The following is a 24,139-nucleotide window of genomic DNA, read 5'->3' as shown; positions in this document are numbered from 1 at the left end:
TGGCCAGCCATGCCCATTGGGCACAGGGGTGGATACCACACAAGCCATACTGCAGCGGAGATGTGGGTGCCCAGGCGACACTTCGGCGCCATTCCCATCTACCTCCAAGAAGCCGCCATCTTGGGAAGCGCTGCAGCCGCGGCTCGGAGCCGCGCCCAGTGCCGGCACCAGAGGGCGCCCTTGTACCAGGATCCCGCCAGAGGCATGAGGCGGCGCGCTCGGAAAGAGGTGATGCGACCTCCCCAGAGGAATGAGCAGTGTGTCAGTACTTCCCAGTCAGCTACACTGGGCTTCTTTCCTTTGGGGGTAATAAGCATGACTCTGGTTTCATTTCCAAAAGCTGTTCAAGAAGTTCAGTTTGCACATTTCTGTACATCTTGCAGAAAATGCCAGGCCTTTGTGAATGCCATCTCCCTCCCAGCAAGGCATGGAAGAACTGCACGTTTCCAGCACTCTGCTTCTCTTCAGATTCAGTTTGAGTGTGCAATGGGCTAAAACGTGATGGAGGGAGAGGGCTGCTCTCCTGATCTGTGCTCTCCTGAGGGCAGAAGAAGACCCTCAGCAAGGTTCAATGGCTGCTGTGCCTGGGACATGAGAGGAACCCATTCCCTGCAAGCACCACTGCCCTCCTTGAGATGGGAGACTTAAATTGATCTTAAACCATCTCCAGCTGTGCTTTAGGAAGTCTAGCCTTAAATAGTCTCGGTGATGTTGATTCTAAAATATTCCCTTCATGACTAATTCATATTTTTCCTTGATATTTAATCTCATGTGCTGCAGGCTAAGCCCTTTGCTTCTTGGCCTGTTGACAAACGAAAATGACTAGTCCCTGTGCTCCTTTCTCTCTGTGGATCAACAGATTCTTATTATCTCTCTTTGGTCTTTCTGTTTCTTCAATAACTCATAGAGCATAAACACATCTGTTTCTCTTCCCACTTAAGGGAGAATCCAGTTCCAGGTGTTCAGCCATGGCAAAGGCAGAAGCAGACACTGTCAGCATGTTTCAGGTAAATGCCATGTTCCTCATACACTTCTCTAGCCCAAATCCTCCTGTGCCTAAATGCCTTTAATTACCATCTACAGACTTCTACTGAAATACTTATCCCTGGGGTGTTTCCTTTCTTGCTCTTATGGATGATATGTGAGGGTATCTTCTCCACTGCTCCTGTTGGCTTTAATTTGGCAGCTATAACATGTTTCATTAATATTTTAAGTAACGCATTCTATAAGCCCCATGCACTTTGGCCATAACAACCCCAGGCAATGTTACAGGCTTGGGGCAGAGTGGATGGAAGACCACGTGGAGGAAACAAACCTGGGGGTATTGGCTGATGCTCAGCTGAACATGAGCCAGCAGTCTGCTCAGGTGGCCAAGAAGGCCAATGGCATCCTGGCTTGTATCAGAATTAATGTTGCCAGTAGGAGTAGGGAAGTGATCATCCCTGTGTACTCAGCACTGGTGAGGCCGCTCTTCGAGTACTGTGTCCAGTTTTGGGTTCCTCACTACAAGAAAGATATTCAGGCCCTGGAGCATGTCCAGAGAAGGGCAACAAAGCTCTGGGGGGTCTGGAACACAGGCCTCATGTGGAGCAGCTGAGAGAGCTGGGATTGTTCAGTCTGGAGAAGAGGAGGTCAGGGGAGACCTTATCGCCCTCTACAACTATCCGAAGGGAGGCTGTGGCAAGGCAGGGGTCAGCCTCTTCTCCCAGGTAACCATGACAGGACTAGAGGGAATGGCCTCATGTTGTGCCAGGGAAGATTCAGGTTGGACGTTGGGAAAAATTTCTTCTCCAAAGGAGTGGTTAGGTGCTGAAACAGGCTGCCCAGGGAGGTGGTGGAATCTCTGTCCTTGGAGCTGTTCAAGAAACATTTAGATTTTTTACTAAGGGACGTATTTTAGTGGGGAAATATTGGTGGCAGATGGATGGTTGGACTGGATGATCTTGGAGGTCTTTTCCAACCTTGGTAATTCTATTATTCTAGTCTGAGAAAATGCAGACTGCAGACAAGACAGTGTAGTGGCTTGTGCAGGAACTGGGACAGTAGCTCAAATTCCAAACTGAGATTTCATAGGCATCTTTGGGCAGCTATTTCACTTACCCTACATATCTCAATTTCTCCTTTGTAGATTGGAGATACATGCCTGACTCACTCAGGAAGTGCATTTATACTAGTGAGGGATTTGGAAGCTAAGAAACAAGAGCTAGGCCAAACTTTCATGCAGTCATGTTAAGAAACTCCTAAAAAATAAACAAAATAAAAGTGAGGCAGATTGTACATTCTTCAGCTTTTGTTTGCCTATCTCTAGCAATAGAAATTCTGTGGACTTGTTATTCATTGCTGTTGTCCTCATAGCTGAAGCCCCAGTCTGGCAAGATCCCTGAAACCTGAGCAAAGCTTTCCTCGCCATCTGCGTTTCTATGGTGGCTCCTGTGCATGCCCCACAGCGGGGACTGGGAGTGAGTTCCCAGGGGTGGGGATCTCCTTGTGTTCTGGAGTACCATGCACTAAGCAGCATATGAGCAAGCAGCAAAGCTTTTATCCTGTTATGGCTGCATTTCCAAACAGAAGTCATTGGAGGGCTAAAATGGAGAAGGATAAACCTTCATTTCATAGAAAGATAAACTTTCATCTCAACAGGCAGACCTTTGTAGAACAGACATAATTCCTCACAGAAGTGGACAGGCATGCCCACCCACTGCCTGTGTCCCCTAAAACAACAGCCAACCCCACAAACCAAAACCTTCTAATCCTGGTCAGGCATGCATTTCCTATGAAGAAGTACTCAGTGCAGTGGGTAGGAACACACTTTATTTAAATATATACTTCAGGCATGTTATCAGGATATAGATGAAGCTCCAGGGAAAAAGTAAAGCATGCAATCTGATAAATTTTTAAGTCCTTGTCCCTCAGAATTACTTAAATGTGTGAATCCAAGATTCCACAAATAACCACAGAGCATCTGGGCTATATAATGCGAGTTCAGTAAGTCTGAGCCCTTTTTTAAGGTGTTAAACACAGTGTTCATGCCCTGCACAATCTCAGTGAGTGTACACAGTGCATGTGAGGGCCTCACCATGGCTGTGTGTACACAGTGATTTTACAGCCCCACCAGATACCATATCTAGCACTTGCACAATTGTACTCCTATACAGCAAAGGGTATCGCAAGTCTAAAAATTCCAGATAATATGGGCAGCTCCTCAGAATATTCCCAAGCTTTCTGCATGAGAGAAGAAGTAATATTTAGGAAAAAATGCCTGTACATTAACCTTGTTATCAAATAGTTTATTTTATTTTGTTTTCTTCAGCCCCCTTGACAGCCACTACTGATGATTGTAAGTCATGCTGCTGAAATGGATGCAATTACTCACATATTGGCAGGTAAGTGTCTTCATCTACTCTCAGATTAAACATTGTTGTCAACAGCACAAGATGTAATTTGCATTATTGTAATAATGGCATTGTCTTTTTTTTCTTTTTCTTTTGGTGGACAAGACTTAAGAATTAGCAATATAATGGTGTCATTCAGCATAAGAAAAGTGCTGGACCTACATAGTTTCACAGAACACTGCAAGCATCTTGCTAGTGCAAACAAAAAGAGCAACTCACCATAAAATTAAGGGAACAAACACTATCCATTCAACAGTGCAGACTCCAGTGTTTTTCTTTATTATATTATTTAAAAGGAGCAGATTTACTCAGTCATAAATTAATAATTCAGAAGGTGTAAGAAGGCACAGCCAATTAGCTGCAGTAATTTGCATTTTTATGCTACCTAGTTAGTTTTCTAAGGTTCTTCTCTCCTATTATAGCAATGCAAATGCCATCTTCCAAAAGGTGAATAGCCAACCTGTTTTTTGTTTGCATGGTAATGAAGCCTGTTCAATTATTGAGAGGCCAAACAATTTAATAATTTTCTAAGACAAATCTTTGTTCCTACACTTTTTCGTCTTTATATTGTTGTGAAACACGTTTCTTCAATGTAATTTGTTTTACCCTGAAATTGAGAGTTTATCAGGTGGCTGATTTTCTGTGGTTTTCTGAAAGCATGGCTAACCATACTTGTGCAATTTATCTCATGAAGGGAGGTATTAAAGTTATTTCTTAACTTAGGGGCTGACAAATAACTCCATGTATGATGCTTTGTTCACAGTGTGGGATCCCTTGAGCTTTGCACAAAAACAAAGTGAGCAGGATTTAATACATGAATTTTACTCTGAGGGGAACTTCTCTTTCCTATCAAGTAAGGCAGGAATACTCCTCCATGCCCCAGATAACTGCTGGTGACCGCACCATCAGGAGCTTCCTGCCACCTGCTCTAGGAATCTCCCTCTTGGTTACTATTGTCTATGGGCACGGTCTTGCTCAAACGGATGTCTTTACCTCCTGAGAAATACTCCTGAGGCCAGGGAGCCTAAGTTAAAAGCCTTGAGGCCAGGGAGCCTAAGTTAAAAGCCTTTACTGAAGGCACGGCTACAGCTACAGTCACCATAGCGCAGCAGACCTGCTCTACTTGCATCATTTCATCTCTGCCTTCCCATGCAGGGCACCAGCAAATCCCACTGGCTCTCTGGGAGTTGCTCCTAACCTGCAGCTGGCCTGACACGTACTTATTTTTCCGTTTTTGCTCTGTATTTTCCTTTCCAAATGCTTTCCATCTGAGGGCATTTCATTTTATTTTTATAATTATTTTATTTTTAATACAACCCCTCCTTCCAGATGTAGGATAGTACATACACTCAAGCATACACATGAGTGCATGCTGAGGTGGCTCCTTTACATAAATGTCTCCGAGGCAGAGTGCAAACTAAGACAACTCTACAGACATTTCAGAGGGCCAGTGGGGGTTAATCTGGAAAAAAAAAAAAAAAAAAAAAAAAGAAGAAAGTAGAAAAGAAAAAGAAAAGTAGATAATTAAACAAAGATGTTACATGATTTTCTAAGGCAACCTCTAAAGGAACTTGGCTCTCCAGGTTTCCAGGAAAGCTACTGGATGGTTGAAAAAGATATAGGAAACCTGCCCTTCTCTGTTCACTTGTGGGAAAAACACAGAATGAATGACTGATCGTAAGAGCAGTAGGGTGTGTCACTGTGTTGTAAAAATCTTTCTTCCTTTTTTTAATTCTTCATGGAGGCTCTGTGGGAAGGCAGAACTCTGAATCACTCCAAGCCATAACGGGAGGGTGGAAGAAGAATGGGTAGCTGAATCAGCTATAAGACCAGTGACTCATCAGCAAGCAAAATTATGCTAGCAGGTATAGCAAGGTGAAGCAGGTGCCAGCAAGTGAGAAAGGAGAAACAAAATGGCTTGAGTTAACAAGTTAGCCAATATCTAGAGCTAACAAAAATAAAAATCTCTGAGCAAATAAAAGGAAATTCTAGGGCTGTGTTGCATTATTCTTTCCCCTTCACACATGGACAGAAATGTGGAGTTCTACAGGTGCTTTTTTAGTGACCAAAGTTCATCTTTGGTAATTTATGTGAATTTGCATTATGTCAATCAGAAAAATCAAATGCTCATTATATAGTGAAGAATGAGTTAATTTCAGAGCTTAAATGCATGATAATTATTTTATATATTAGAATTATTTGAAAAACACATTTTTTAAGAATACCATTAAGTTCTTGCCCTATATAATCTCAGCAGAATAAGATAAGATGTCCATTTCACATTTTTTACTAAAAGATATTAAAAGGGATCTGTTGACTGTCTAATATGACTCTTTCCATCCCACATCTACAGGATTCCCTTGTATTAATTTCTGTGTCAAGACCAATAATGCAGCTAAACCAGACTGATCTTGATGTCAGATTTTCTGTTCAGAGAAAGACCACCACAGTCTTCAATAAGCTTTTCTGATGGTCACTTCCCTTCACTGTTGTACAATTACTTCAAGCCTACATTTCTCCACTTCTAGGCAATGGATTTGGCTAATCTTTGCCGGAGAAATTAAAGATGCCTTTATACCAGTTTTCTCTTGTTCACTAAGTTAAAATCTTTGAACTTGAATCCCTCATTTTCAGTGTACATGGGTCTGTCTGAAAGTAATGCCTCCTATTTATTGCCATGGAAGATACAACAGACAAAGAGCACAATAATACTATTTGTTAGAGCAAAATCTCAGCTACTAAACAATATTTTTCAACACAGTCACCACCATTAGGTATGCATCTTTGCCAGCAATGAACAAGAGCTGGCATGTCACACCCATAAAAATGGGTGGAGGTGACCACTGTCGTCGTTGCCACTGCTGAAATGCACCACTACCACCTCACTGTGCTCACAACACCTGTTTGGCCTCCATAAACATTCACCAAGCATCGATGAATGTCAGTGGGTGCCATTTTTTTCACATGGAGGAATTCATTGACACACCTTTGCTTCATACACACTTCCATGTCAGACGCCATTCTGTCAGACTGCCCCTCTGCTGCCATCTGACCCACAACAGTAAAATGTAAGGGAATATTTGCAGGAAGGTTCAACCTCTACTGCTGTACCACCACCATATGCCTCTGACATCATGGGCCAACATAATAAAATAGGAGACATTACTTTTGCAGCCCTCATATTTTTCTTTAAGCACATCCATTCTTTAAGCACATCCATAGTTTTCTTCAAAACTTTTACTTTTTTATAGAGCTTTTGAGGGTTTTTTTGTTGTTGTTTTAATAAAAAAAATAAAACACTTCAGAGTACCAGTAGCAGTGATGAAACAGGGCAATAGTAGGCTGGCTCCCAGCACAGGCACAGGCGAAGCTGTGCCCTGCCCCTTTTCCTCCATCAGGTAACAAAGCTCCAAGCCAGACTTCGCCACAGAGCTTTGGCCTCTGTAGCAGATTTTCTTTCCTCTCACAGCAAATCTGCACCTGGATAATGCAAGTTCCCCACTTCTATTCATATTCTCCTGATTATACTCCAGTGATCACTTTAGCACTTTGTCCGGGGTGCACTGTGGGAGCTCCACGTGTATCTGATTATCCATCATAAAATCAAATCCTCAGCCTGTATTTCCCAGCATGGAGTCTTCCATCCTACAAGTATGGCTCATGCTGCTTCACATTACATGGGCTCTCAAAAAAAACCATCTTCTTCTGTTTTGTCAAGAAATCCAGGTTGCTCTGTGTCGCTCTCCAACCCTATTTGTCATATAATTCTCTATTACTTTTAGTGGTGTAAAAAAACTTTACCAATAAAATGTTAGGTTTTCATCTCATTAATAAGTAATACGGGGAGAAAGCTCACCTGGGAAAAACTTTTACCATGATTTTTTCCTTATTGACAGCTATAAGACCTATTATTTTTAATAAAGTTCATAGATATCAGGTGGATTTAGTTCTGAAATCATTTTTAAATATTGGGACAACATTAGATTTTTCCCATTTCTTAAAACTTCTCCAGTCTGAAGACTTAGTCATCTATATTAAGTGCCCACGGGGGTCTTTTGCTAGTTCTTTTAATGCTATCAGATGCTAGTTAAATGGACATGCAGATTTAAAAATGTGTAACTTTAATAAACTGCCGTCTAACTGGTTAAAATTAAAAGATTACATCATCATATCATATGACTATACCATCTGGCTTACCCCAAATGCAAATGCAAAGTGACCGAGACTCAGATTTCCATGAATTCTTTCCAGTTCCGCTATCATCATACAGCTACAGAACAATCGTATTATTGGGAATCCCAGTACAACGTAACCCTTTGGCTACCTCTTCATTCTTAAATCTGGTAACCATAGATTTGGTCTTTAACAATTTGTTCCCACTACTTTCTAAGATTTCCAAGACAGTTATTGTTATGACTTGTCCAGGGTTTTTTTTTCCACTTTTCACTATGATTTATAGATGCTTTTATTTTACTTTGACCCTTCGTATTCTTTCCTTAAGTCACTGCAACAGCATCATTCTGAAATATGTAATTTGGGCTTCTAGTAAAATGTTATTCAACAGTGAACAATTATCTTTCTCATTTTTCTGTTTACATTTTCTCCATTTGATCACATCAAAATTTTGTTCAGGTTTATTAAATTGTCCTTTTCAAACTCCCAAGAATACGTATTATTGGCAGAACTCACAGTAAAGATGTAATCAAGATAAAATCAGCTTCATCTAAGCAGCCGCTGTTTTTTGAATTTTGTAATTAACTCTTCATAAGGTCCCATTTAGATTTGTATCCCACTAGACACAACCGCTGTTTATGCATGTATCATTTTAATAATGAAGTTTATGCCTTAAAATCAGCAGCTAATGTCATATGTCTTTTAAACCAATGTCATCTCAAACAGCTATTTGTTTGTGCTACATACTCTAGCTCAATGGCTGAACAGCCAGTGACCTAATTCTGTGGTGTGTTTGAACATTTGTAGCAGACCAAAGCTAGCAATCTATCTTGTGCTTTATCAGTGTAACTTTGATTCTACAGAATCCTTCTGGTTTTCATCAGTAGTCAGTAATTTGGACTTGGGCAAGGCAATTTTAAAACAGTGTCTCTCTTACTTATGTATTTTTAATTCAATTTTTTTTCAAAAGAGACTATTGCAGCCAAAAATTTTGAAATTATGAGCATGAGAATCCTCCTATTTGTTTTCAGAAGACCTTATTTTATGCATATAAATGAGAAATTTCTGCTCTGGATGTAGCACATAGCAAATGAAATACTGTACAAATTGGAATAAATCTAGTTGCAATTAAGCTACATTATCAACCATTTTACATTTTACTGTGATGGTTATGTTGGCTATAGACAAGGTCAGATGACAGGCCAGAAAACTTAACTGAAATCAGTGTGAAAAAGCAGATATTCCATTTTTTTCCTCTGCACTTGACTTTCTTACAATCATTCTACTGGTTATAATGAGTATGAAGTACGACAGAGTCTAGACAAATGTGTTAAGGGCTTCTATTAGTAAATTTCTTAGTACAGCTGTCATTATTTTTTTGGTTGCTATGGAGACTTACTAGTTTGAGGCATCACTGTTTCAATGATTTTCCATGGAAATGCTGCTTTGGCTCCAGAGCACACCCCAAAACATCCACAAATGTCTTCCAGGATAATTTATCTCTAGTTCATACTAAAATATCTGCACAATTGCCCAGAATATGGTAAGAAACAATCAAACTACTAAAAGATTGAGGTGAAGACCTACTTAGGAAAGCTACTCTTAGGTAGAATGAATTTCATAATTAGAATTTAAAAAAAAAGAGAGGTAAAAATACATAGCTGGGAGAAAATAGGAAAGGCAGAGTGTTCTGTCAAAAAAAAAAAAATTTTATACCTTCACAATAGTTTAGATTTTAAGCCTCAAGATCAGAAGATCCGTGGTAAATGTCAGACTTCTCAGAAGTTATAATATTCAATTCTTTCAGGTTTCTTCTTTTCGTCTTTATGCTCAAACGGAAATAACTATTTTATTTTCCCATTTTAGATAATTGTTGCTTTGTAGAAATGTGGAAGGAATGCATTTAAAAAATTGCATAGACCACTGACAAATGCGTCAAGTGGCAAAAATCATAAACCACTTTATATGGTCAAAGCATATAGCTATTATATGGATGAATGAAAATCCCACAGTGAAGCCATGTAAAACATTCTGTTCAGAATTTAAAACACTCTACGCTTGATACACTTTTAACCTGCTGTGCAGAGATACAAACAGCCAGAAGTAATTGGTTTTTTGCATGTGGAAGAGGAGTGCAGGAACTCCCACCCAACCTGGTAGTGAGTTGGACCTCAGCACCAAAAAGTGCCCGGGGAAGCACACTGAAAGCTTTATTTATTTTCAGTGGTTTTCCTGCTCCTGCCTTTTGTCATAGCCTCTATCCTAGTCTCCTTTTTACACTGAAGCTTCAGTGATTGTTTATTAGAAAAGCGAATGTTGGCCAGAATTCTCAGGAAGGACAGCCACCCAATGCAGGAGAACAGTTTAAATGAAAACCACCATGAGAATTAGTAAAAGAAGTTTTTGCCAATACAGTGCTACCTCTGTCTGTTCAGGACAGGGATTTAAAGATCTAATTCAGTATAAGAAAAGGCCAAATAATAATTTGCAATGAGAAGGAGAGGCCTTCTCTGACCAGTCAACACTGTGACTTCCGTGCTCTTGGTAGCAGAGGCACAGACAGCCTCACACCCTCCTGTAGTTGTATGTCTGGCATACGTATAACTTTTCTTTGCTAGATTTGTGTACTCTGTTGATGAAAAAGGCAAAAAAATACCAAAAACACTAACAGCAACAACAAAAATAATTTTCTGTTTTTCTCTTAATGATTTTACTTCACTGTTATTTGGAAGTTGCACAAATAGGCATCTCCAATTTTTTAGATATGTCCTGGTTTTTGTTTTCCCAGTGTTGCGCATTGTGAGTTGATTTTGTTTGCAGGTGTTTCATTGGCATTGCCAATATATTTTCCATTAACTTACATCTTTGAAAGAACACACAGACCCTATCATGCTCATGTAAGAACATTTTTTTCTGTAGAGTTCACACACACAGTGTATAATGTTGAGTTTTCACCTCAACTACCCTTTCTGCTTAAAAAAAAAAAAAGAGAGAGAGAGAAATAGATTGTTTCTCTTCAAACAGTTTGGACACTCTGTGTGCTAGAGATACTGGCTTACAGTAAGCCTATGTTGGGTTGCAATTCTCTGAGAAGGTTTTGAACTAGTGACCAAGAAACTGAGTTGCTAAATTATGGCGCTATGGATAGAGATGTCAGTTAATTAAATTCTGGGACAAGGAATAGAATGGCAGTTGCATTATAAACATGTGGGAAAGTCTTATCACCGTATGGCATATGGCTTCATTTTATTCAAAAACAGTCTGTATGGAATATCTTTATTTCAGTTCAAGAAAGGAAATGCATGAGATTGCAACAGCTGGTGTAAATGGGCAATATACAGAATATGTGGACTACTACCCTCTATATTTTCCCTGATGAAGAATATGTTGACCCCATACCATGAAAAATCAGTGTGATCTGATGTCATAGATTTTCCGTTGTTTTTTTTTGTTTGTTTGTTTTTGAGTTTTTTTGCTGTGGAGTATGAAAGCAGTCTAGTTTTTTTAAGGTTAAGGGTGGATTTCCATCTGCTAATCACTTCAGTAATTTACGTATGTAAACAAAAATAACCAAATAGTGTACATCTAGCCTGCTAGCCTAGAACTAAAACTAACTAACTTCGTAAAACCTTCCTCAAAACCCTTCTTCACTCAATAGAAACCTGTAATAATGTGGGAAAATTATGTTTACATAAGTAATGTTTTACTATCCCCTCAGCCTTTTCTCATCTGGGCAGAACAAACCAAGAGACCTCAGCCACTCCTCATATGCCTTGCCCTCCAGACTCTTTACCATCTTCATAGCCTTTCTTTGGACTCTGTCTCTACAATGGTGAACAGCATCTCTGTAGTCTTCCTGTGTCACTCGACCTCACTTCCAGGGGCAATTCACTTTCTGCCTAAGCTCTGGAAGAGTATCCCTGATCAGCCAGGCCGGCCTTCTGCCTCATCTGCTTGACTCCCAACATTTTGGTGTTGCTTGTTCCTATCCTCTTGAGAGGTGGTACTTAAAAAGGGACCAAAATCAACATAGTTACAGTGGGTAAGTTGGTAATAACTGAAATTTGAAAAAAAAAATCTTGTTTTCTGATGATTTTTTTCTTAATCCAGGATAGTAAAACTATTGTGTTTACAAAAGGATTGCACTCAGAGTTGGAACAAAGTATCTTCACGGTATCTATCAAAACTTTCAGAAGGAAAACTCTCAGAAATTGAGACATGAACATTTGTTTCTATCCAGCAGTAAAAAAAAAAAAGTGTCGCAAGGAAATCTGCAATAACTTGTGTGAACCTAAATTCAAACCAGCAAATCTGAGGCAGCTGTGAAAATCACTCTCACACAGAACTGATTAGAGGCTAAGAACCACTGCAGACTAACTGTACCTGAATGATCAATCCCTATTGTCACAGATGGACTCTCTTCCCAGAGACCAATATATGTCCTGAAATGAAAGAGGCATAAACTGAAGATTAATCAGGATGAAACAGAAAGTTCAATTAGACTTCTCTGAGAAGGGAAATGTGCCTTTAAGGCTGCGCTCAATCAGAGCAGAGTATGAAGAAATGAGTAAAACTCTGGGGTAGCAGAATTTGAGGGAAGTGCTTGCATATCATGACTTTTGACTGCATAACTGTAATCTTAAGTTTTCAGAGTATGTTGCAGCAGCCTATTTACTGACACAGTGGCTATCAGCAACGAGTAGAACTAGGATCATGGAACAAAAAAATGAGAAATTTCCATGCTTCATTTTAAAGAATTTCCTCTACTGAGTACCGGTGGCGAGGCTTCATTACAGTTGCCTTAGGAGACACTTGACTGGAGGACAAAGGTGCACCCATGATCCCTCTGCCTTCTGGCAGCTGACCTGTAATGGAGAACAAAAGGCTGACCGACAGCCAAAATTAGATATCAATCACAATAAACTGTGCAGATCTTCAATCCAATCCTAAGAAAATTAACATGAAATTACTAAAGCTTCACTGAGATGAATAGAATAGTTCCAAGCTCATTAAAACTGTTCAGAAAGTGGGGCTTTTTTGCCATGTGATATTAAGAGATCTTCATGTTAAGAGATTGGCATTTTCTCTTACGTCAGTCTTTTGATCCATCTTGGTATTTTTCATAAGAAAATCCTTCACACAAAAATCATTATAAAAGAAAAACCTGGTTTGCCAAAACACAAACAGGTTACTTATTTGAAAACTTGTATTATTTTTTTTACTGAAGAGAGATCATCCTTTAAAGGAATTGTCTTAGAAACTTTTTATTCAGATTTCCCTCTATTTCAAGACCTGTACAAAAGCACTAAAATTCTTCTGTGGTGGTTGCACTTGGTGTACGTTTATTTTAGGTTCTTTCACAGTAAAATCAGATGGTGAAATATATATTTCTTTAAAATAAAAGGCATTGGAAAATGCAGGTAGGGATCTAATGAGACTTTCCAAGGCATAGAGCTATACGATTTCCATTGATGGGAGAAAGAACTCTCTATGCCGTCCATATTTCAGGATCCTGAGTCATTCAGGGTGCTCTACCTCATGTGTCAACCCTGAGTGGTTTCATTTATTGCTGATGAGAGCCCTGGGGCAAGGTTCCCCTGGGGGAGCGCTGTGGAACTGCAGGGTGTCCCTTTCACAGGACACAAGGTGCCATTAGTCCACCCATTCCTCCTTTCAACCCTGTAGCCATGTGAACTCCAAGAAGTGCTCTGCCAAAGGTAGCGGTCAAGCGATTCCTGAGTTTGTAACTCACTATTTCAGGGTGTTACTTTTTCTCAAGTAGATGGTTCTTAGACTATAAAATCCTGCTGATTCTGCCAGCCAATATAGGAAATCCTTCAGTTCAAGTTGCAGGTGTCTGCGCAGTAAAACTGAAAGTCTGGATCCAAACATGGCTGATGACTCACTTGGAAACTGCTACAGCCACACATAACAGCACTTGTAATAGTGGTCATCTTTTTAAAAAAAACATTTTACGTGCAAAAATGAAAGCCTGTTCTCCTCCATTTAGATTACTGAGCTCTCTATTCGCTATTGTGGTTTTTTTTGCTAGTAGTGAATTTTATGACTTTAAACACTGAAGGTGAATGACTAAAAAGTTATCCTTTGAATCATGCCCTCTCTCTTGCTATGAATTACCATTAAATGCAAATATAATTCCTACAGTAGCTGTGCATTTGGTCTGTATTGTGGTAATTATACTTGCGTACATCTGATACCCAGTTAGCTCCCAATATAGCCCCACAGCTTCAATAGCTTTACACAGCTGAAACAAGAAAACAAATCATAGTTCTAATGATAGTTCAAAACTCTGTAACAGAATTTGCTGGAAGAAATATGAAAATAATTCAAACTGGAACAACTCTGGAATAAAAGAGAATATTTCAGTATGTACTGAAACATGACCTAAAAATGCCAGTAAAGCACTCTGCTTTTTCTATTATTTGAACTGCAAGAAGTCTCTGTACTCTAGAGTAAAAGTAAGTTTTCACTCCTGGTAAATCGCAGTATGTAGATTTTTCAGAGCTGTATGTTTTATGTTACAGAACCTTATTCTTTAAACTGACAACTGGGTTCATAAAACAGCAGAATTGATACTAGAAATGTTCAAAATGTCAACATTTGTCCTTTAAAAATGAGGTCTCCTGAGAACTAATTAATCAATATTCAATCTCTCTAATCATTAGGGGAGGAAGGGATGTCCTAAAACAGAAGAGCAGGATGTTTGTTAATTGGTTTGCTTCAGAAGGATATAGAGATGGAAAATACAGTGTTTTTGTTTTTTTTTCTCTGTATAAAGTCAGAGACAGAAACTGGTAATGTATACCACAAATTCACATTTTTTGTCTATTTATTTGCTATTAGACCTGCTCTGAGATTCTGCATTAATAGTAAGCGGGTAAAAACAAGTACATGACAACTGCAGGTGCTCCATTTTTCCAATTGCTATTGTAAGAACAACTGTCCCAGATATGTAGAGTAACCCTGGAAGTGAGTTATATTAACATCTCTGCTCATGACTCTCTCCTCATGTCACGATGAATGACTGCTTGGCGAATCACACCCAGCTGTTTTGTTTGTTTTCTCTTGGTGATAGAATATGTGTTTGATAATGTTACACTATGTCTGCAGCATGGCTGCAAAGCACTTTCAAGCAGCAAGATTAGTTTTAAAAAGATAGCACATTCCTTCATATGACACACAGAAGACAGGTCACATTCCAGCTTTGAGTCCTTTAGCTTATCAAAGCTATCTCTTAATTACAAGCAAGACCTTAACTACTGGAACATGACAAATAAGCAGAGGAGACCATAATTCCTTCTTAAGTGTTCATACAATTGCAAGTAGGAGCTTCAAAGTATTAGCTTGGGTTGTGATTGTTTAGTCACATGTGGCATGTGATGCGTGTGACACGTCATTCATGCTCATGCAAAGCACATATGAAAGCCCAACCCTGAACTCAAGGAAAGGAACAATTAAAGAAAGGATACATGTCTGGTACTGTCTGTACAGGAAACGGAACAATCATATTAAAAACCATCCCAGAATGACACTGTCCTCTTTATTCTTAAACAAGTTCTGTTGATTCATCAGTAATTTTAAAATACTGATGTAACAATGACTTGATAATAATATTACAAAATGCATAGTGCTCTGTACAGAGTATCCTATTAATGATACATACATATTTTGTGTCAAATATTTAAACACAGTCACTTTTGCACAGGCAGCAGTTTCAGGAGCACAAACAGCAATACATGTTACAGGGGTTTTATTCCATAGGGCTATCAGCCAGTATTCTTTGGACTAGGTCACTACATACATTCCAATGTATATTCTTTTTCAAAAGAGTTTCAGTTATGCATTGAGATTATCACAAAGAGAAGAGCAACTGACTCCAAAGGCTTTCAGAAACCACAAGTTTGAGAAACATAATCAAACTATACATCATTTTATGCTCATTTAGTAAGAACTTTGAGCGCACAATAGAAATTCAGAGTTCAAAAATCAACAAGAGGTCTTCAAATATAATGCCAAGAATGTGAAATTCATCCTTTGCTTAGGTATAGTTACAGCAAAGAGGGTTTCAGAGAACAAAAGCAGCTACCCAGAAGCCAGCTGTGTACATGTTTATATCTCTAAAACACCTGCTGCCTTTGACCGTGCCACAGAGAGAGAAAGTCTCCTCCTTTCCCACTGGCCACTATATTAAGCAGCTTGCTGTAATGGCTGCATAGCATTTGGCAGTTGCAGGCATGGTAGCAGTTAGCATTAATAAAAGTAGAAACTGTTCTCACAGTTGCATGTCTCACAGCCGCATGTGTGAAACGTATCACATTTAGTGTAGACAAACTGGACATCTATAGTACGGATGAGTTGAGATAGTAATAAAACAAATGTGCTCAGCTATGTGTGTATCCATGTGACCAAATACAGCATCAGAAGTTCAGTAATTATGTAGTCAGAAAGTACACAAATATAATGATTACTGAAATCACTGCTTGTTTATTTTGCTTCCCTTCAGAGCTTGGTGTTGCATGAATAAAACTGATAACTTTGAGGGCCTGTTTTAATATAAACATGAATGCCTTGCTGCATGAAAAATAATGTGGTTGCATGCATGCTTACATATATTTTTCTTTATACCTTCATCTGTAGGGAGGGAATGAGTCAGAGCAGACAGCATATAGCTCTATCTGTACCTGTCTATTCCCAAAATATCACAACAAATATTTAAGGATCTTTACAAGTGACGGAACTAAAGGTCAGGGTCATAGCAAAGGGCAGGTTGTGGAGGAGGGGATTAGTATTTCTCTAAGTGATTTCTTCTCCCATCTATTTTTTATATCCTCCACAAACAGGCCTCTCTAATTTCAAACACATTTTTTGAATTCTGCAGAGAAGTCAGTTCTAAAAAGGTACCATCCAAAATAAATGTTTTTCTTGGCTCATGCATCAACTATCCCATTTTCTTTTCTAGTATAGATATGGGTGGGAGAAGGCATATGTGTATGTATACTGTGTGTATACACAAATATCAGTGTATTCTTTATTTAGCATTCTGTACTCATACATCACTTATGCAGAGGTATTGACTGCAAATCTTTGCTACTAAGATATTTTAGTCTCTTTTTCACTGAAAAATAATTATGTAATAGATTGATTAGATTAGCATTCATCTGTCTTAACTGGCTGGTAGGCTGATGTGTGAAGAAAGTTCCAGGTGTTCAGCTCTTTCGCAAAACAGGCCTTTATTTTATATATCTGTATAGAGGGCAATTCTCCATCATCCCCCACACACACACCAAATTCTCCTCTTTTAAGCAGCTGTAAACTGTGTGCTGGGTCATCTCTGAATTCATATAGACTGCATTCACTTTTTGTTTATTTTTAAAGATTGCTTTTAGATTAGAAATCCGTAAATGGCTTTGTGGAAGGGTGACCCTTCAGCTCTCACCCTTTGCCTTGTCACTTCCCAGCAATAAACAGCCATTTCTAAAAGCAAACTAAAACCAATATTTCCTAAAGATTGTAATATAAAATGCTCATTTCAGTTTTTCTTCTCATTTGTGTTTTGGCAAGTGTTCCAGGTTTCAGGTGAAATTTCTCAGTAAGTAGTTTTCTCTCTCTCACAATGTGTGGCCAAAACTAAAAAGCATAAAGAACCTGATTCTCAATAGCTTTTCAGTTCAAGTACTCACCTACCATTTTGCAGAATGAAGATAGACAAGGAAAACAGAAGCACTGACCTGACAGCAACTCACAGCCATCTAATACAGGTATAATTTATTTCCATTCAACCTGCTGCAGATGGCACCAAATTCTCCTCTCCCTGTGTATGATATACGTGGCTCAGGAAAGGCACTTGACCTCTCCAGCCCACAGAAAGAGAAAAAAGAAGGTGCCAATCCTGACTGTCTGAGGAGGAGAAAGAATATAGGCTTCTTGTGCTTTTAACTTGGCCATTACACCTGAAGAGGAAGAAAGGGAGAACACTACTTAGGGATAAAGATGAAGAGAGTTTTTATATACTTGCATCAGTGCATGTTTTCAGTAACCTGTCACAAGACATGCAGACTATTGGTCTCACTGCTTTTGAACATCAGAGAGCCATTTACCTAACTGGAGACTTCCGCTACTCTTGTATTCTCAGCTAGGGCCTCATTGTAATACAATGTATTTTTTTAAATTGCATTAATATTAGATAACTGATTAAATTAGGTGGTAACATAGGAAATTGATGATAGGATGTCAAGGAAATGATGAAAGACAAATGCTTTGGGTTTTTGTGAGAGGCAGAGAGTGAGAAAGTAAGAGTGTATTCACGCATGGGAAAGTGGTTAGGCTTAGTGAATACAAGACTAAGGGAAACCAATGCCTCCTGACCTGATATCTTGCAGTATAACTGTGGGGTACAAATACCCTTAGCTAGTGCTGCTGTGTCATTGTTAATTCAGATACACTCTCATTGCTATACATTCATCTGTCACTACTTTTCAGTAAGATAATAAAATGGATTAGTCTATGATTCCTACATTTATTTCTTCCCCCCCCCCCCAGTAGACCATTCTCACTTCTGCTTCATATCATCAGATTTTATAGGTTTCACTAGTGGTGGAATGAACTGAAAGTAGCTGCATTAAAACCAGCTGAGCCTCTAGGGACTGAACCATGTGATAAAAAAACAGGTCACCAGAGTTCACCTGGAGTTTGGATCAGATCATCCCCCAGGCTTGGGAAGCTGCATGGGGCAGTGGGAAAATAAAAGGACACAAGGTGAGATTGATAGCCATGGCCAGAGGGAACTGTACACCATAGCACTGGCTACAGCTGCCTGGATGCCACCCTTGATGTAGAAACAGCCACAGCGTGGAGGGTGAATACAGCCCCCATGTTGCTTAGTGCTCCTACAATGGCTCTGTGCATACTGGCAACAAACCCTGGTGGCCGCTCACTACCACCAGAGAACCTGTGTGTAAACAAAGCCTAGGGTTGACAAAAAGCACAGCTTAAAATTAAGACATGCACAGTAACTTTGGATTTTTCTCCTGAATTCTCCAAGAAAAAGGTAATAATTCAGGACTTTCTCTCATCAATAGTAAATACGTATGAGACTTTTTGGAGATGGTTGGGAGGGCAACTATAATGAGCTAGAAGTCAGCTCTGGAAATGTGTTTCTGAGCTTTTGGCTGATTTCAAAGGATCTGATCGTTTTAATACTGTAAGTATTAAACTGTTTTGTTAATGATGGGTTCAGGCAGTCATGGATTTACCAGAGGTGCTGGGCTGATCAAGGCTACACCTTCCCCACTGGGCAGTCATCGCTTTGTTATTATTCAAATCAAGGAAACATAGTAACTGCTTTCTAGAGTGGGCAAACTATTAACATCAATCGTCCTTTTCTTCCGGATAAAATTTCTTCACCAGAAGATGACCGTAGGAATATTTTATTGCAAATTTTATACAGTTTTTTCTTCATTGGTTGCCTTGGTGCATTGGCCTGTATATTGATTCAGGTTAAACAATTCTGTGTGACCAAGAGATATAGCCAGAGACACTTTGACTCAGTTCTTTAGAAGAAGCAGCCTTTTCAGATGTGGTTTACTCAATTGGAAAAATAAGACTTCACGCTTACTTTTTAGTCACAGACTTTCTGTTGAACTGAAAGATAGGATGGGTTTGAGCTTTTGAGTCTGCAACAATACCCCTCATAATTTATTGAAGGCAACACACCTGTATTGCTCCTCAAATGCTTTTTTTTTTAAAAAAAAGCAAAACATTTTTTAAAAATGGACCATCAGCATACATGGGAAGCCATGCATATGGCTGCAAACTGGCATTTTGGAGAGCTGTATCTTAGTCCCAGTGTATTCCTCCTTTGCTGGGTAACCACGAAGAAGTCATTCTACCACAGCTGTCCTCTCAGAAAAAAATATGGATAATAATGTCAGCCTGCTTTGGGAAGATCTTTGAAATCTATGGGTGGAGAGTATTGAGTAAGAACAGGGTATTATTAGTAATTTATTTATTTATTGTTCAGTTGTGTGGATACTCATCCACTTCACCCACTGCTGAACCACAGCAGTGATAATAATAAACATTTCAATCTTGGCAGCTGAAGTACTTCTCTTGCTTTCACTGCCCAAACTCTCATTCCAAGTCCCCCATCTCCTGCAGCTGACAGGTGGAAGATCCATCGCAGATTCCTGCCATAACTCCAGAGCTAGAACCTTTCTTTGTAGGTCTTGCCTGCCCCAGTTCCCCACTCCCTCCAGCCTTCGTGCCTCCTTTCCCCTTCCCAAAATTCCCTATGGGACATGAGCACGTGAGAAGATCCATTCCCCTGCAGTGCCACGTGGTAAGGAGGGTAACAATCCTCAGAGCAGCACCTGCGTGTTGCTAGCTGAAATATGGACCTCTTCCTCCAGGTTTCTCACTTTCTCCATTGAAGGCTAATGCAGGTTGGAAAAAATATAGCAGCAAAGCACCAATGCATTTTCTTCTCCGGAAGGATGATATTCAATAAGCTGTGTGTGACTTCCAGCCACTGACAAATTGGATGAGTGCTGGTTTGCACAAATATCCAAGCAAGCAATCATGATACCAGATTTGGTTCTTGTAGTAGAAATGCTAAGCCATGGCTTGGAGCAGTGATTGAACACCTGGTGGGAAGGCAAGGCCAACCCAGGGGAGCTCGGGTGCATGCAATGTACCTGAGTGAGCAGAAGGGGTGGAGCCAGCATCCACCCCTTCCCAGACCTCATTTAAGGGTTGGCAGTGGAGGTGAGAGTATCTCTATGGAGTATCTCTGCTGTTATGTTTGAGCATATCCTCACTCACTGTAGCCTAGGATCTTGCTGCTCTGTTGTCGTTGTTGCGTTTTCTATTGCATTACAGTTCTCCATCCTGTAGGAAAAGATTTTTGAAAGAAGGAGCTGTCTCCAGTCCAATTAGGTCCAGCACCATCACTGAATTAACGTGGATTGTTTGTGTATTTGGCTAGAACTACATGTGATTCTGCAGAAGTAGCCATTGCAAAGGTGACTGCCTCATTAACTTTCTGAGAAATCTTGCGATTTTAAAATTGAGCCAATTTGCTTTAGTAGGAAAAAATACTAAATTATACCCAGGATAAGGCCTTGAAATTCCCATAGAAATATCACTTTGAGGGTCCAAAATGTATATAGGAATTGGTGGCAGTTCCATTAAGTTTTTCCCCAAAGTTTGTTTTCCCTTTTCTGCTATCGCCCATATGATACAGTTCAGTCACTTCCAATGTGAGCTTACTTATTTTTTTTAATCTAAAAATGAAATCTTTCCGTTAAGTCCTTATTAATTCCTGAGTCCCCTCCTCTCGCTTTTCTTGTAATTTTTTTTTTTACCTCTGCATCAGCACTGCCTTGAAAACTTTTGCACTGCCAGTTTACTAACCCAGTATTTATACTTTTTTGATTCATACTACATCATCACAACAGACTTATTTCTGGTGGTAGGTCTGTGCTGCCCTCCTCCCTATTTTTTTTTTTTTATCAAAACAATTCTTTACCATAGCAACTTTTCTTGGCTACTGACCCATTCCAATAACTTGCAAGCAGCAAACACTTGACAACACTGATCAGAGCACACTATCCCTGTGCCAAATTGAAAGGCAACTCCTCCCTGGAACAATAATGCTGTTCCAATGTTACAGGATGAAGCTGTTGCAGGTCTCTCAGAAAGCTTGTATTCTTTTAGAAAGTTATTGAATGTTAAGGAGCTGGGCTGTGCCAAAACTTTCGGAACTTCAGAAGTAACTCAAGGGAGCAACTCCTCCCTAAGCCTTTTAATTTATGATAGGAAGGGAAGAGCTATAAAAACTAACAAACTTTTTATAAAACTGGTAAAGGAAAAAAAGCATTCAGCTCAAATACGTAGACACAGAATATAATGTGCCAAAATCATGCTGAACCAACTTCTAACAATATGAAAGTCACTGCCAGTTTGCCATAGTATTTTTAAGAATATGTGAAACTAAGAGCCAACCTCTTCTTAAATGAGGTTATTTTACCTATATAATCATGCTTTTCAATTACAGATTTTTAAATTATAACAATACTATACTTTCCTTCAGAAATTTTCTCCATGATTTAAAGCTTTATGTCCTGTAATGTTGTGGTGACCAGAGTATCTACTTCAATATTCACTTAGGTGTTTTCATAGAGATAAATTTCTTCAAAGTTAAACCACAAAAAAAAGGGCTTTGCCTTTTGAAAATGGCTGGAAAAGTATTTATCAGTTACATTTATTCCATCACACTAAGAATTTGCATTGAGTGTCTCAATAAGCCATTTAGTACTTCCAAGTCAGCACAAGAAAAACACTTGAATTTTCTATTATAACAGATCTTAATATTTTTCTTATTTTTGGTCAAAAGGCCTTCATTATTCTCTGATTGCAAACTTAAAGTAAAGGGTTTTATCTGCAGTTGGTAGAGTCAGGTGAAGGTACAGAATGTCCATAAATGTAATATTTTAGTGTAGTCAAGAATCTGTGGAGGTTATTTAAAGTGAGAGATTTTGAAGCGGGAGTAGCTACAGTATAAGCATAATAAACAATATCACCATGTACATATAAAAGTATCCCATAAATGATGATGCCATAAAGTTTTTGTTTATTTGTATATTCCTAATGATGCCATTAATTGCTTAATTTTCCTGAAAATTACTATGCTATTGTAATTCCTTCAGGGTTTCTACCATTAATTTGTATTCAGAGATGAAGTAAAAGGATGCAGCAGTGGCATATACATAGTCAAAGGGTACAGAGGAGACATACTTCTCCTTTTTGGAGAAATCGAACTTACTGCTACAGCCACACCTGGGATACCAGCCCTCTCCAAAGCCATGTGAAACAACAAGAGATTCATCTTTACTTCTCAATGTTTAATTAAGCATTTCTACCTCTGCTTTTTCCTATCATTTACCAGGGCATCTTTCAGGAGTCCCATCCTGAGTCTCAGAATTTGCTCTTTCTATTTCTATCACCTCAGCTGATAACTTTGGTTCCTCTTCTGCACTTTTCAGGCTCTTTGGGACTTACCTTCCCCATGCTTCCAAAGACAGTTCTCTAATATTGGCTATCCACCTGATCCAAGCAAATTTATAGTTTCATCTTTACTTCCTCTACTGAGATACCCATCCAGAGGTATGAGAAAGCACTTCTGTGGAGCTTGTTCTAAAATTCTCCAGGCCTCTTCCCTCTACTTCATTTTCCCAGCAGGGAGCATTACCATGAACATGTCCATTATTGGTTAGATTTTTTTCTTCTGTGCAGGTTGTAAATCCATCTCTACCACTCCATTTGCTTTACTAATATATGTGTATATACGGCCACCTATCCACTCCTCTTTGGAAACCTACACTATCTCCCATTAAAGAAATGGAAAATATTTCTCCTTGTTTCTCCTATCACAACGAAAAAACTGTTTGGTGCCCATAGTTTAACCAAACTGGAATCATGGTATTTTATTGATTTACTAATGGATAATTAGCAGGCAATTAGTGAACTATATATTCAGGATAAGGATTAGTAGTAAAAGAGGTAAAGCAATGCTATATAATTAGAGATTGCTAATGAAGACCTACAAATTTATAAACACCCTCCTTTAAATAATGTGAAGTCCTATTCCTCACTACAAGCCATTAGTTATACATACACATGCAGAAACATGCATACAGATTGAGGGTATGGGTTACAAGCACCCCTCCCCTAGGAGCCTAGATTCCCTGAGGGTGAGCCCCTGCTTGTTTCCCCCACACTGTCAGTGCCTCTGGGTGCAGGCTGCCTGCAGCCTGAAGAGGGAGGCTGTCTGTTCTGGACTTGATAAAGGTTGTGGTACCAGCAGGATTGCTTACTGCCTTGTCACATCAGGTTTTGTCAGCCGTTGGTTCTTCTCAAAGATCTCTCCCCTAATTACGGATTGTCATGCTTCTGTTATATACCTTTTCAGGCTGACCTGTCTGTTTCTTTTTGTAAGTTCCCAATTGCTGTTTTATCCAGATAATAATCACTGTCCTCTTTAATATGATCAGATGGAGACAGATGCCCTACCTGTTTTGGATACTCTGTGCAAATATGTATTTTATTGTCACTTCCTTATCTTACAGGTGCTTTTATTCAGGCCATTTGCCAAAGGTGGGCCATAAGAACACCCCCACACCTTCCTAGCACGTCTTGTAGTTATTACTGTTGCTGTTGTTATTATTATTGTTCTGGCAGTGGTTATTATTACCTCTACCAAAACCTTCACACAACTATGTATCTTGACTATTCTTTTATTGAGTACTTTTAATGCCAGAATTATTACACCAGATCCATGCTTAGGCTATCAGGCTCCTTTGCAGCCCGAGTGAGATTAGCTTGTCTGATTTGTCCTCACTTCACAGGCTTCTATTTTGTACCCTTCCCACTGTAAATATGAGAGCTGCAGGTACAATGGCAACAGCCAATTTGGATGGCTGCAAAAAGAGAAACAGACTTCAATTTATTACCCTGCAACTATGTCTAAAGACCCAAATCCGTCAAATCAGAAACCT

General features: G+C 39.3%; 1 long non-coding RNA gene across 2 annotated transcripts; it reads left to right on the top strand.

The window, feature by feature from the left end:
* LOC110397070 lies at positions 195–5,372 on the top strand. 2 transcript variants are annotated; one of them, XR_002437519.1, is made up of 4 exons: positions 195–261; positions 942–1,007; positions 3,311–3,383; positions 5,137–5,372. It is a non-coding gene; the product is annotated as an uncharacterized LOC110397070 (long non-coding RNA). The 2 variants fall into 2 exon arrangements; XR_002437518.1 differs by having other exon boundaries at positions 216–306.

This window comes from Numida meleagris, chromosome 3 (genome assembly GCF_002078875.1).
Source record: "Numida meleagris isolate 19003 breed g44 Domestic line chromosome 3, NumMel1.0, whole genome shotgun sequence".
Taxonomy (NCBI): Eukaryota; Metazoa; Chordata; class Aves; order Galliformes; family Numididae; genus Numida; species Numida meleagris.
This window is presented reverse-complemented; position numbering and strand designations above follow the sequence as displayed.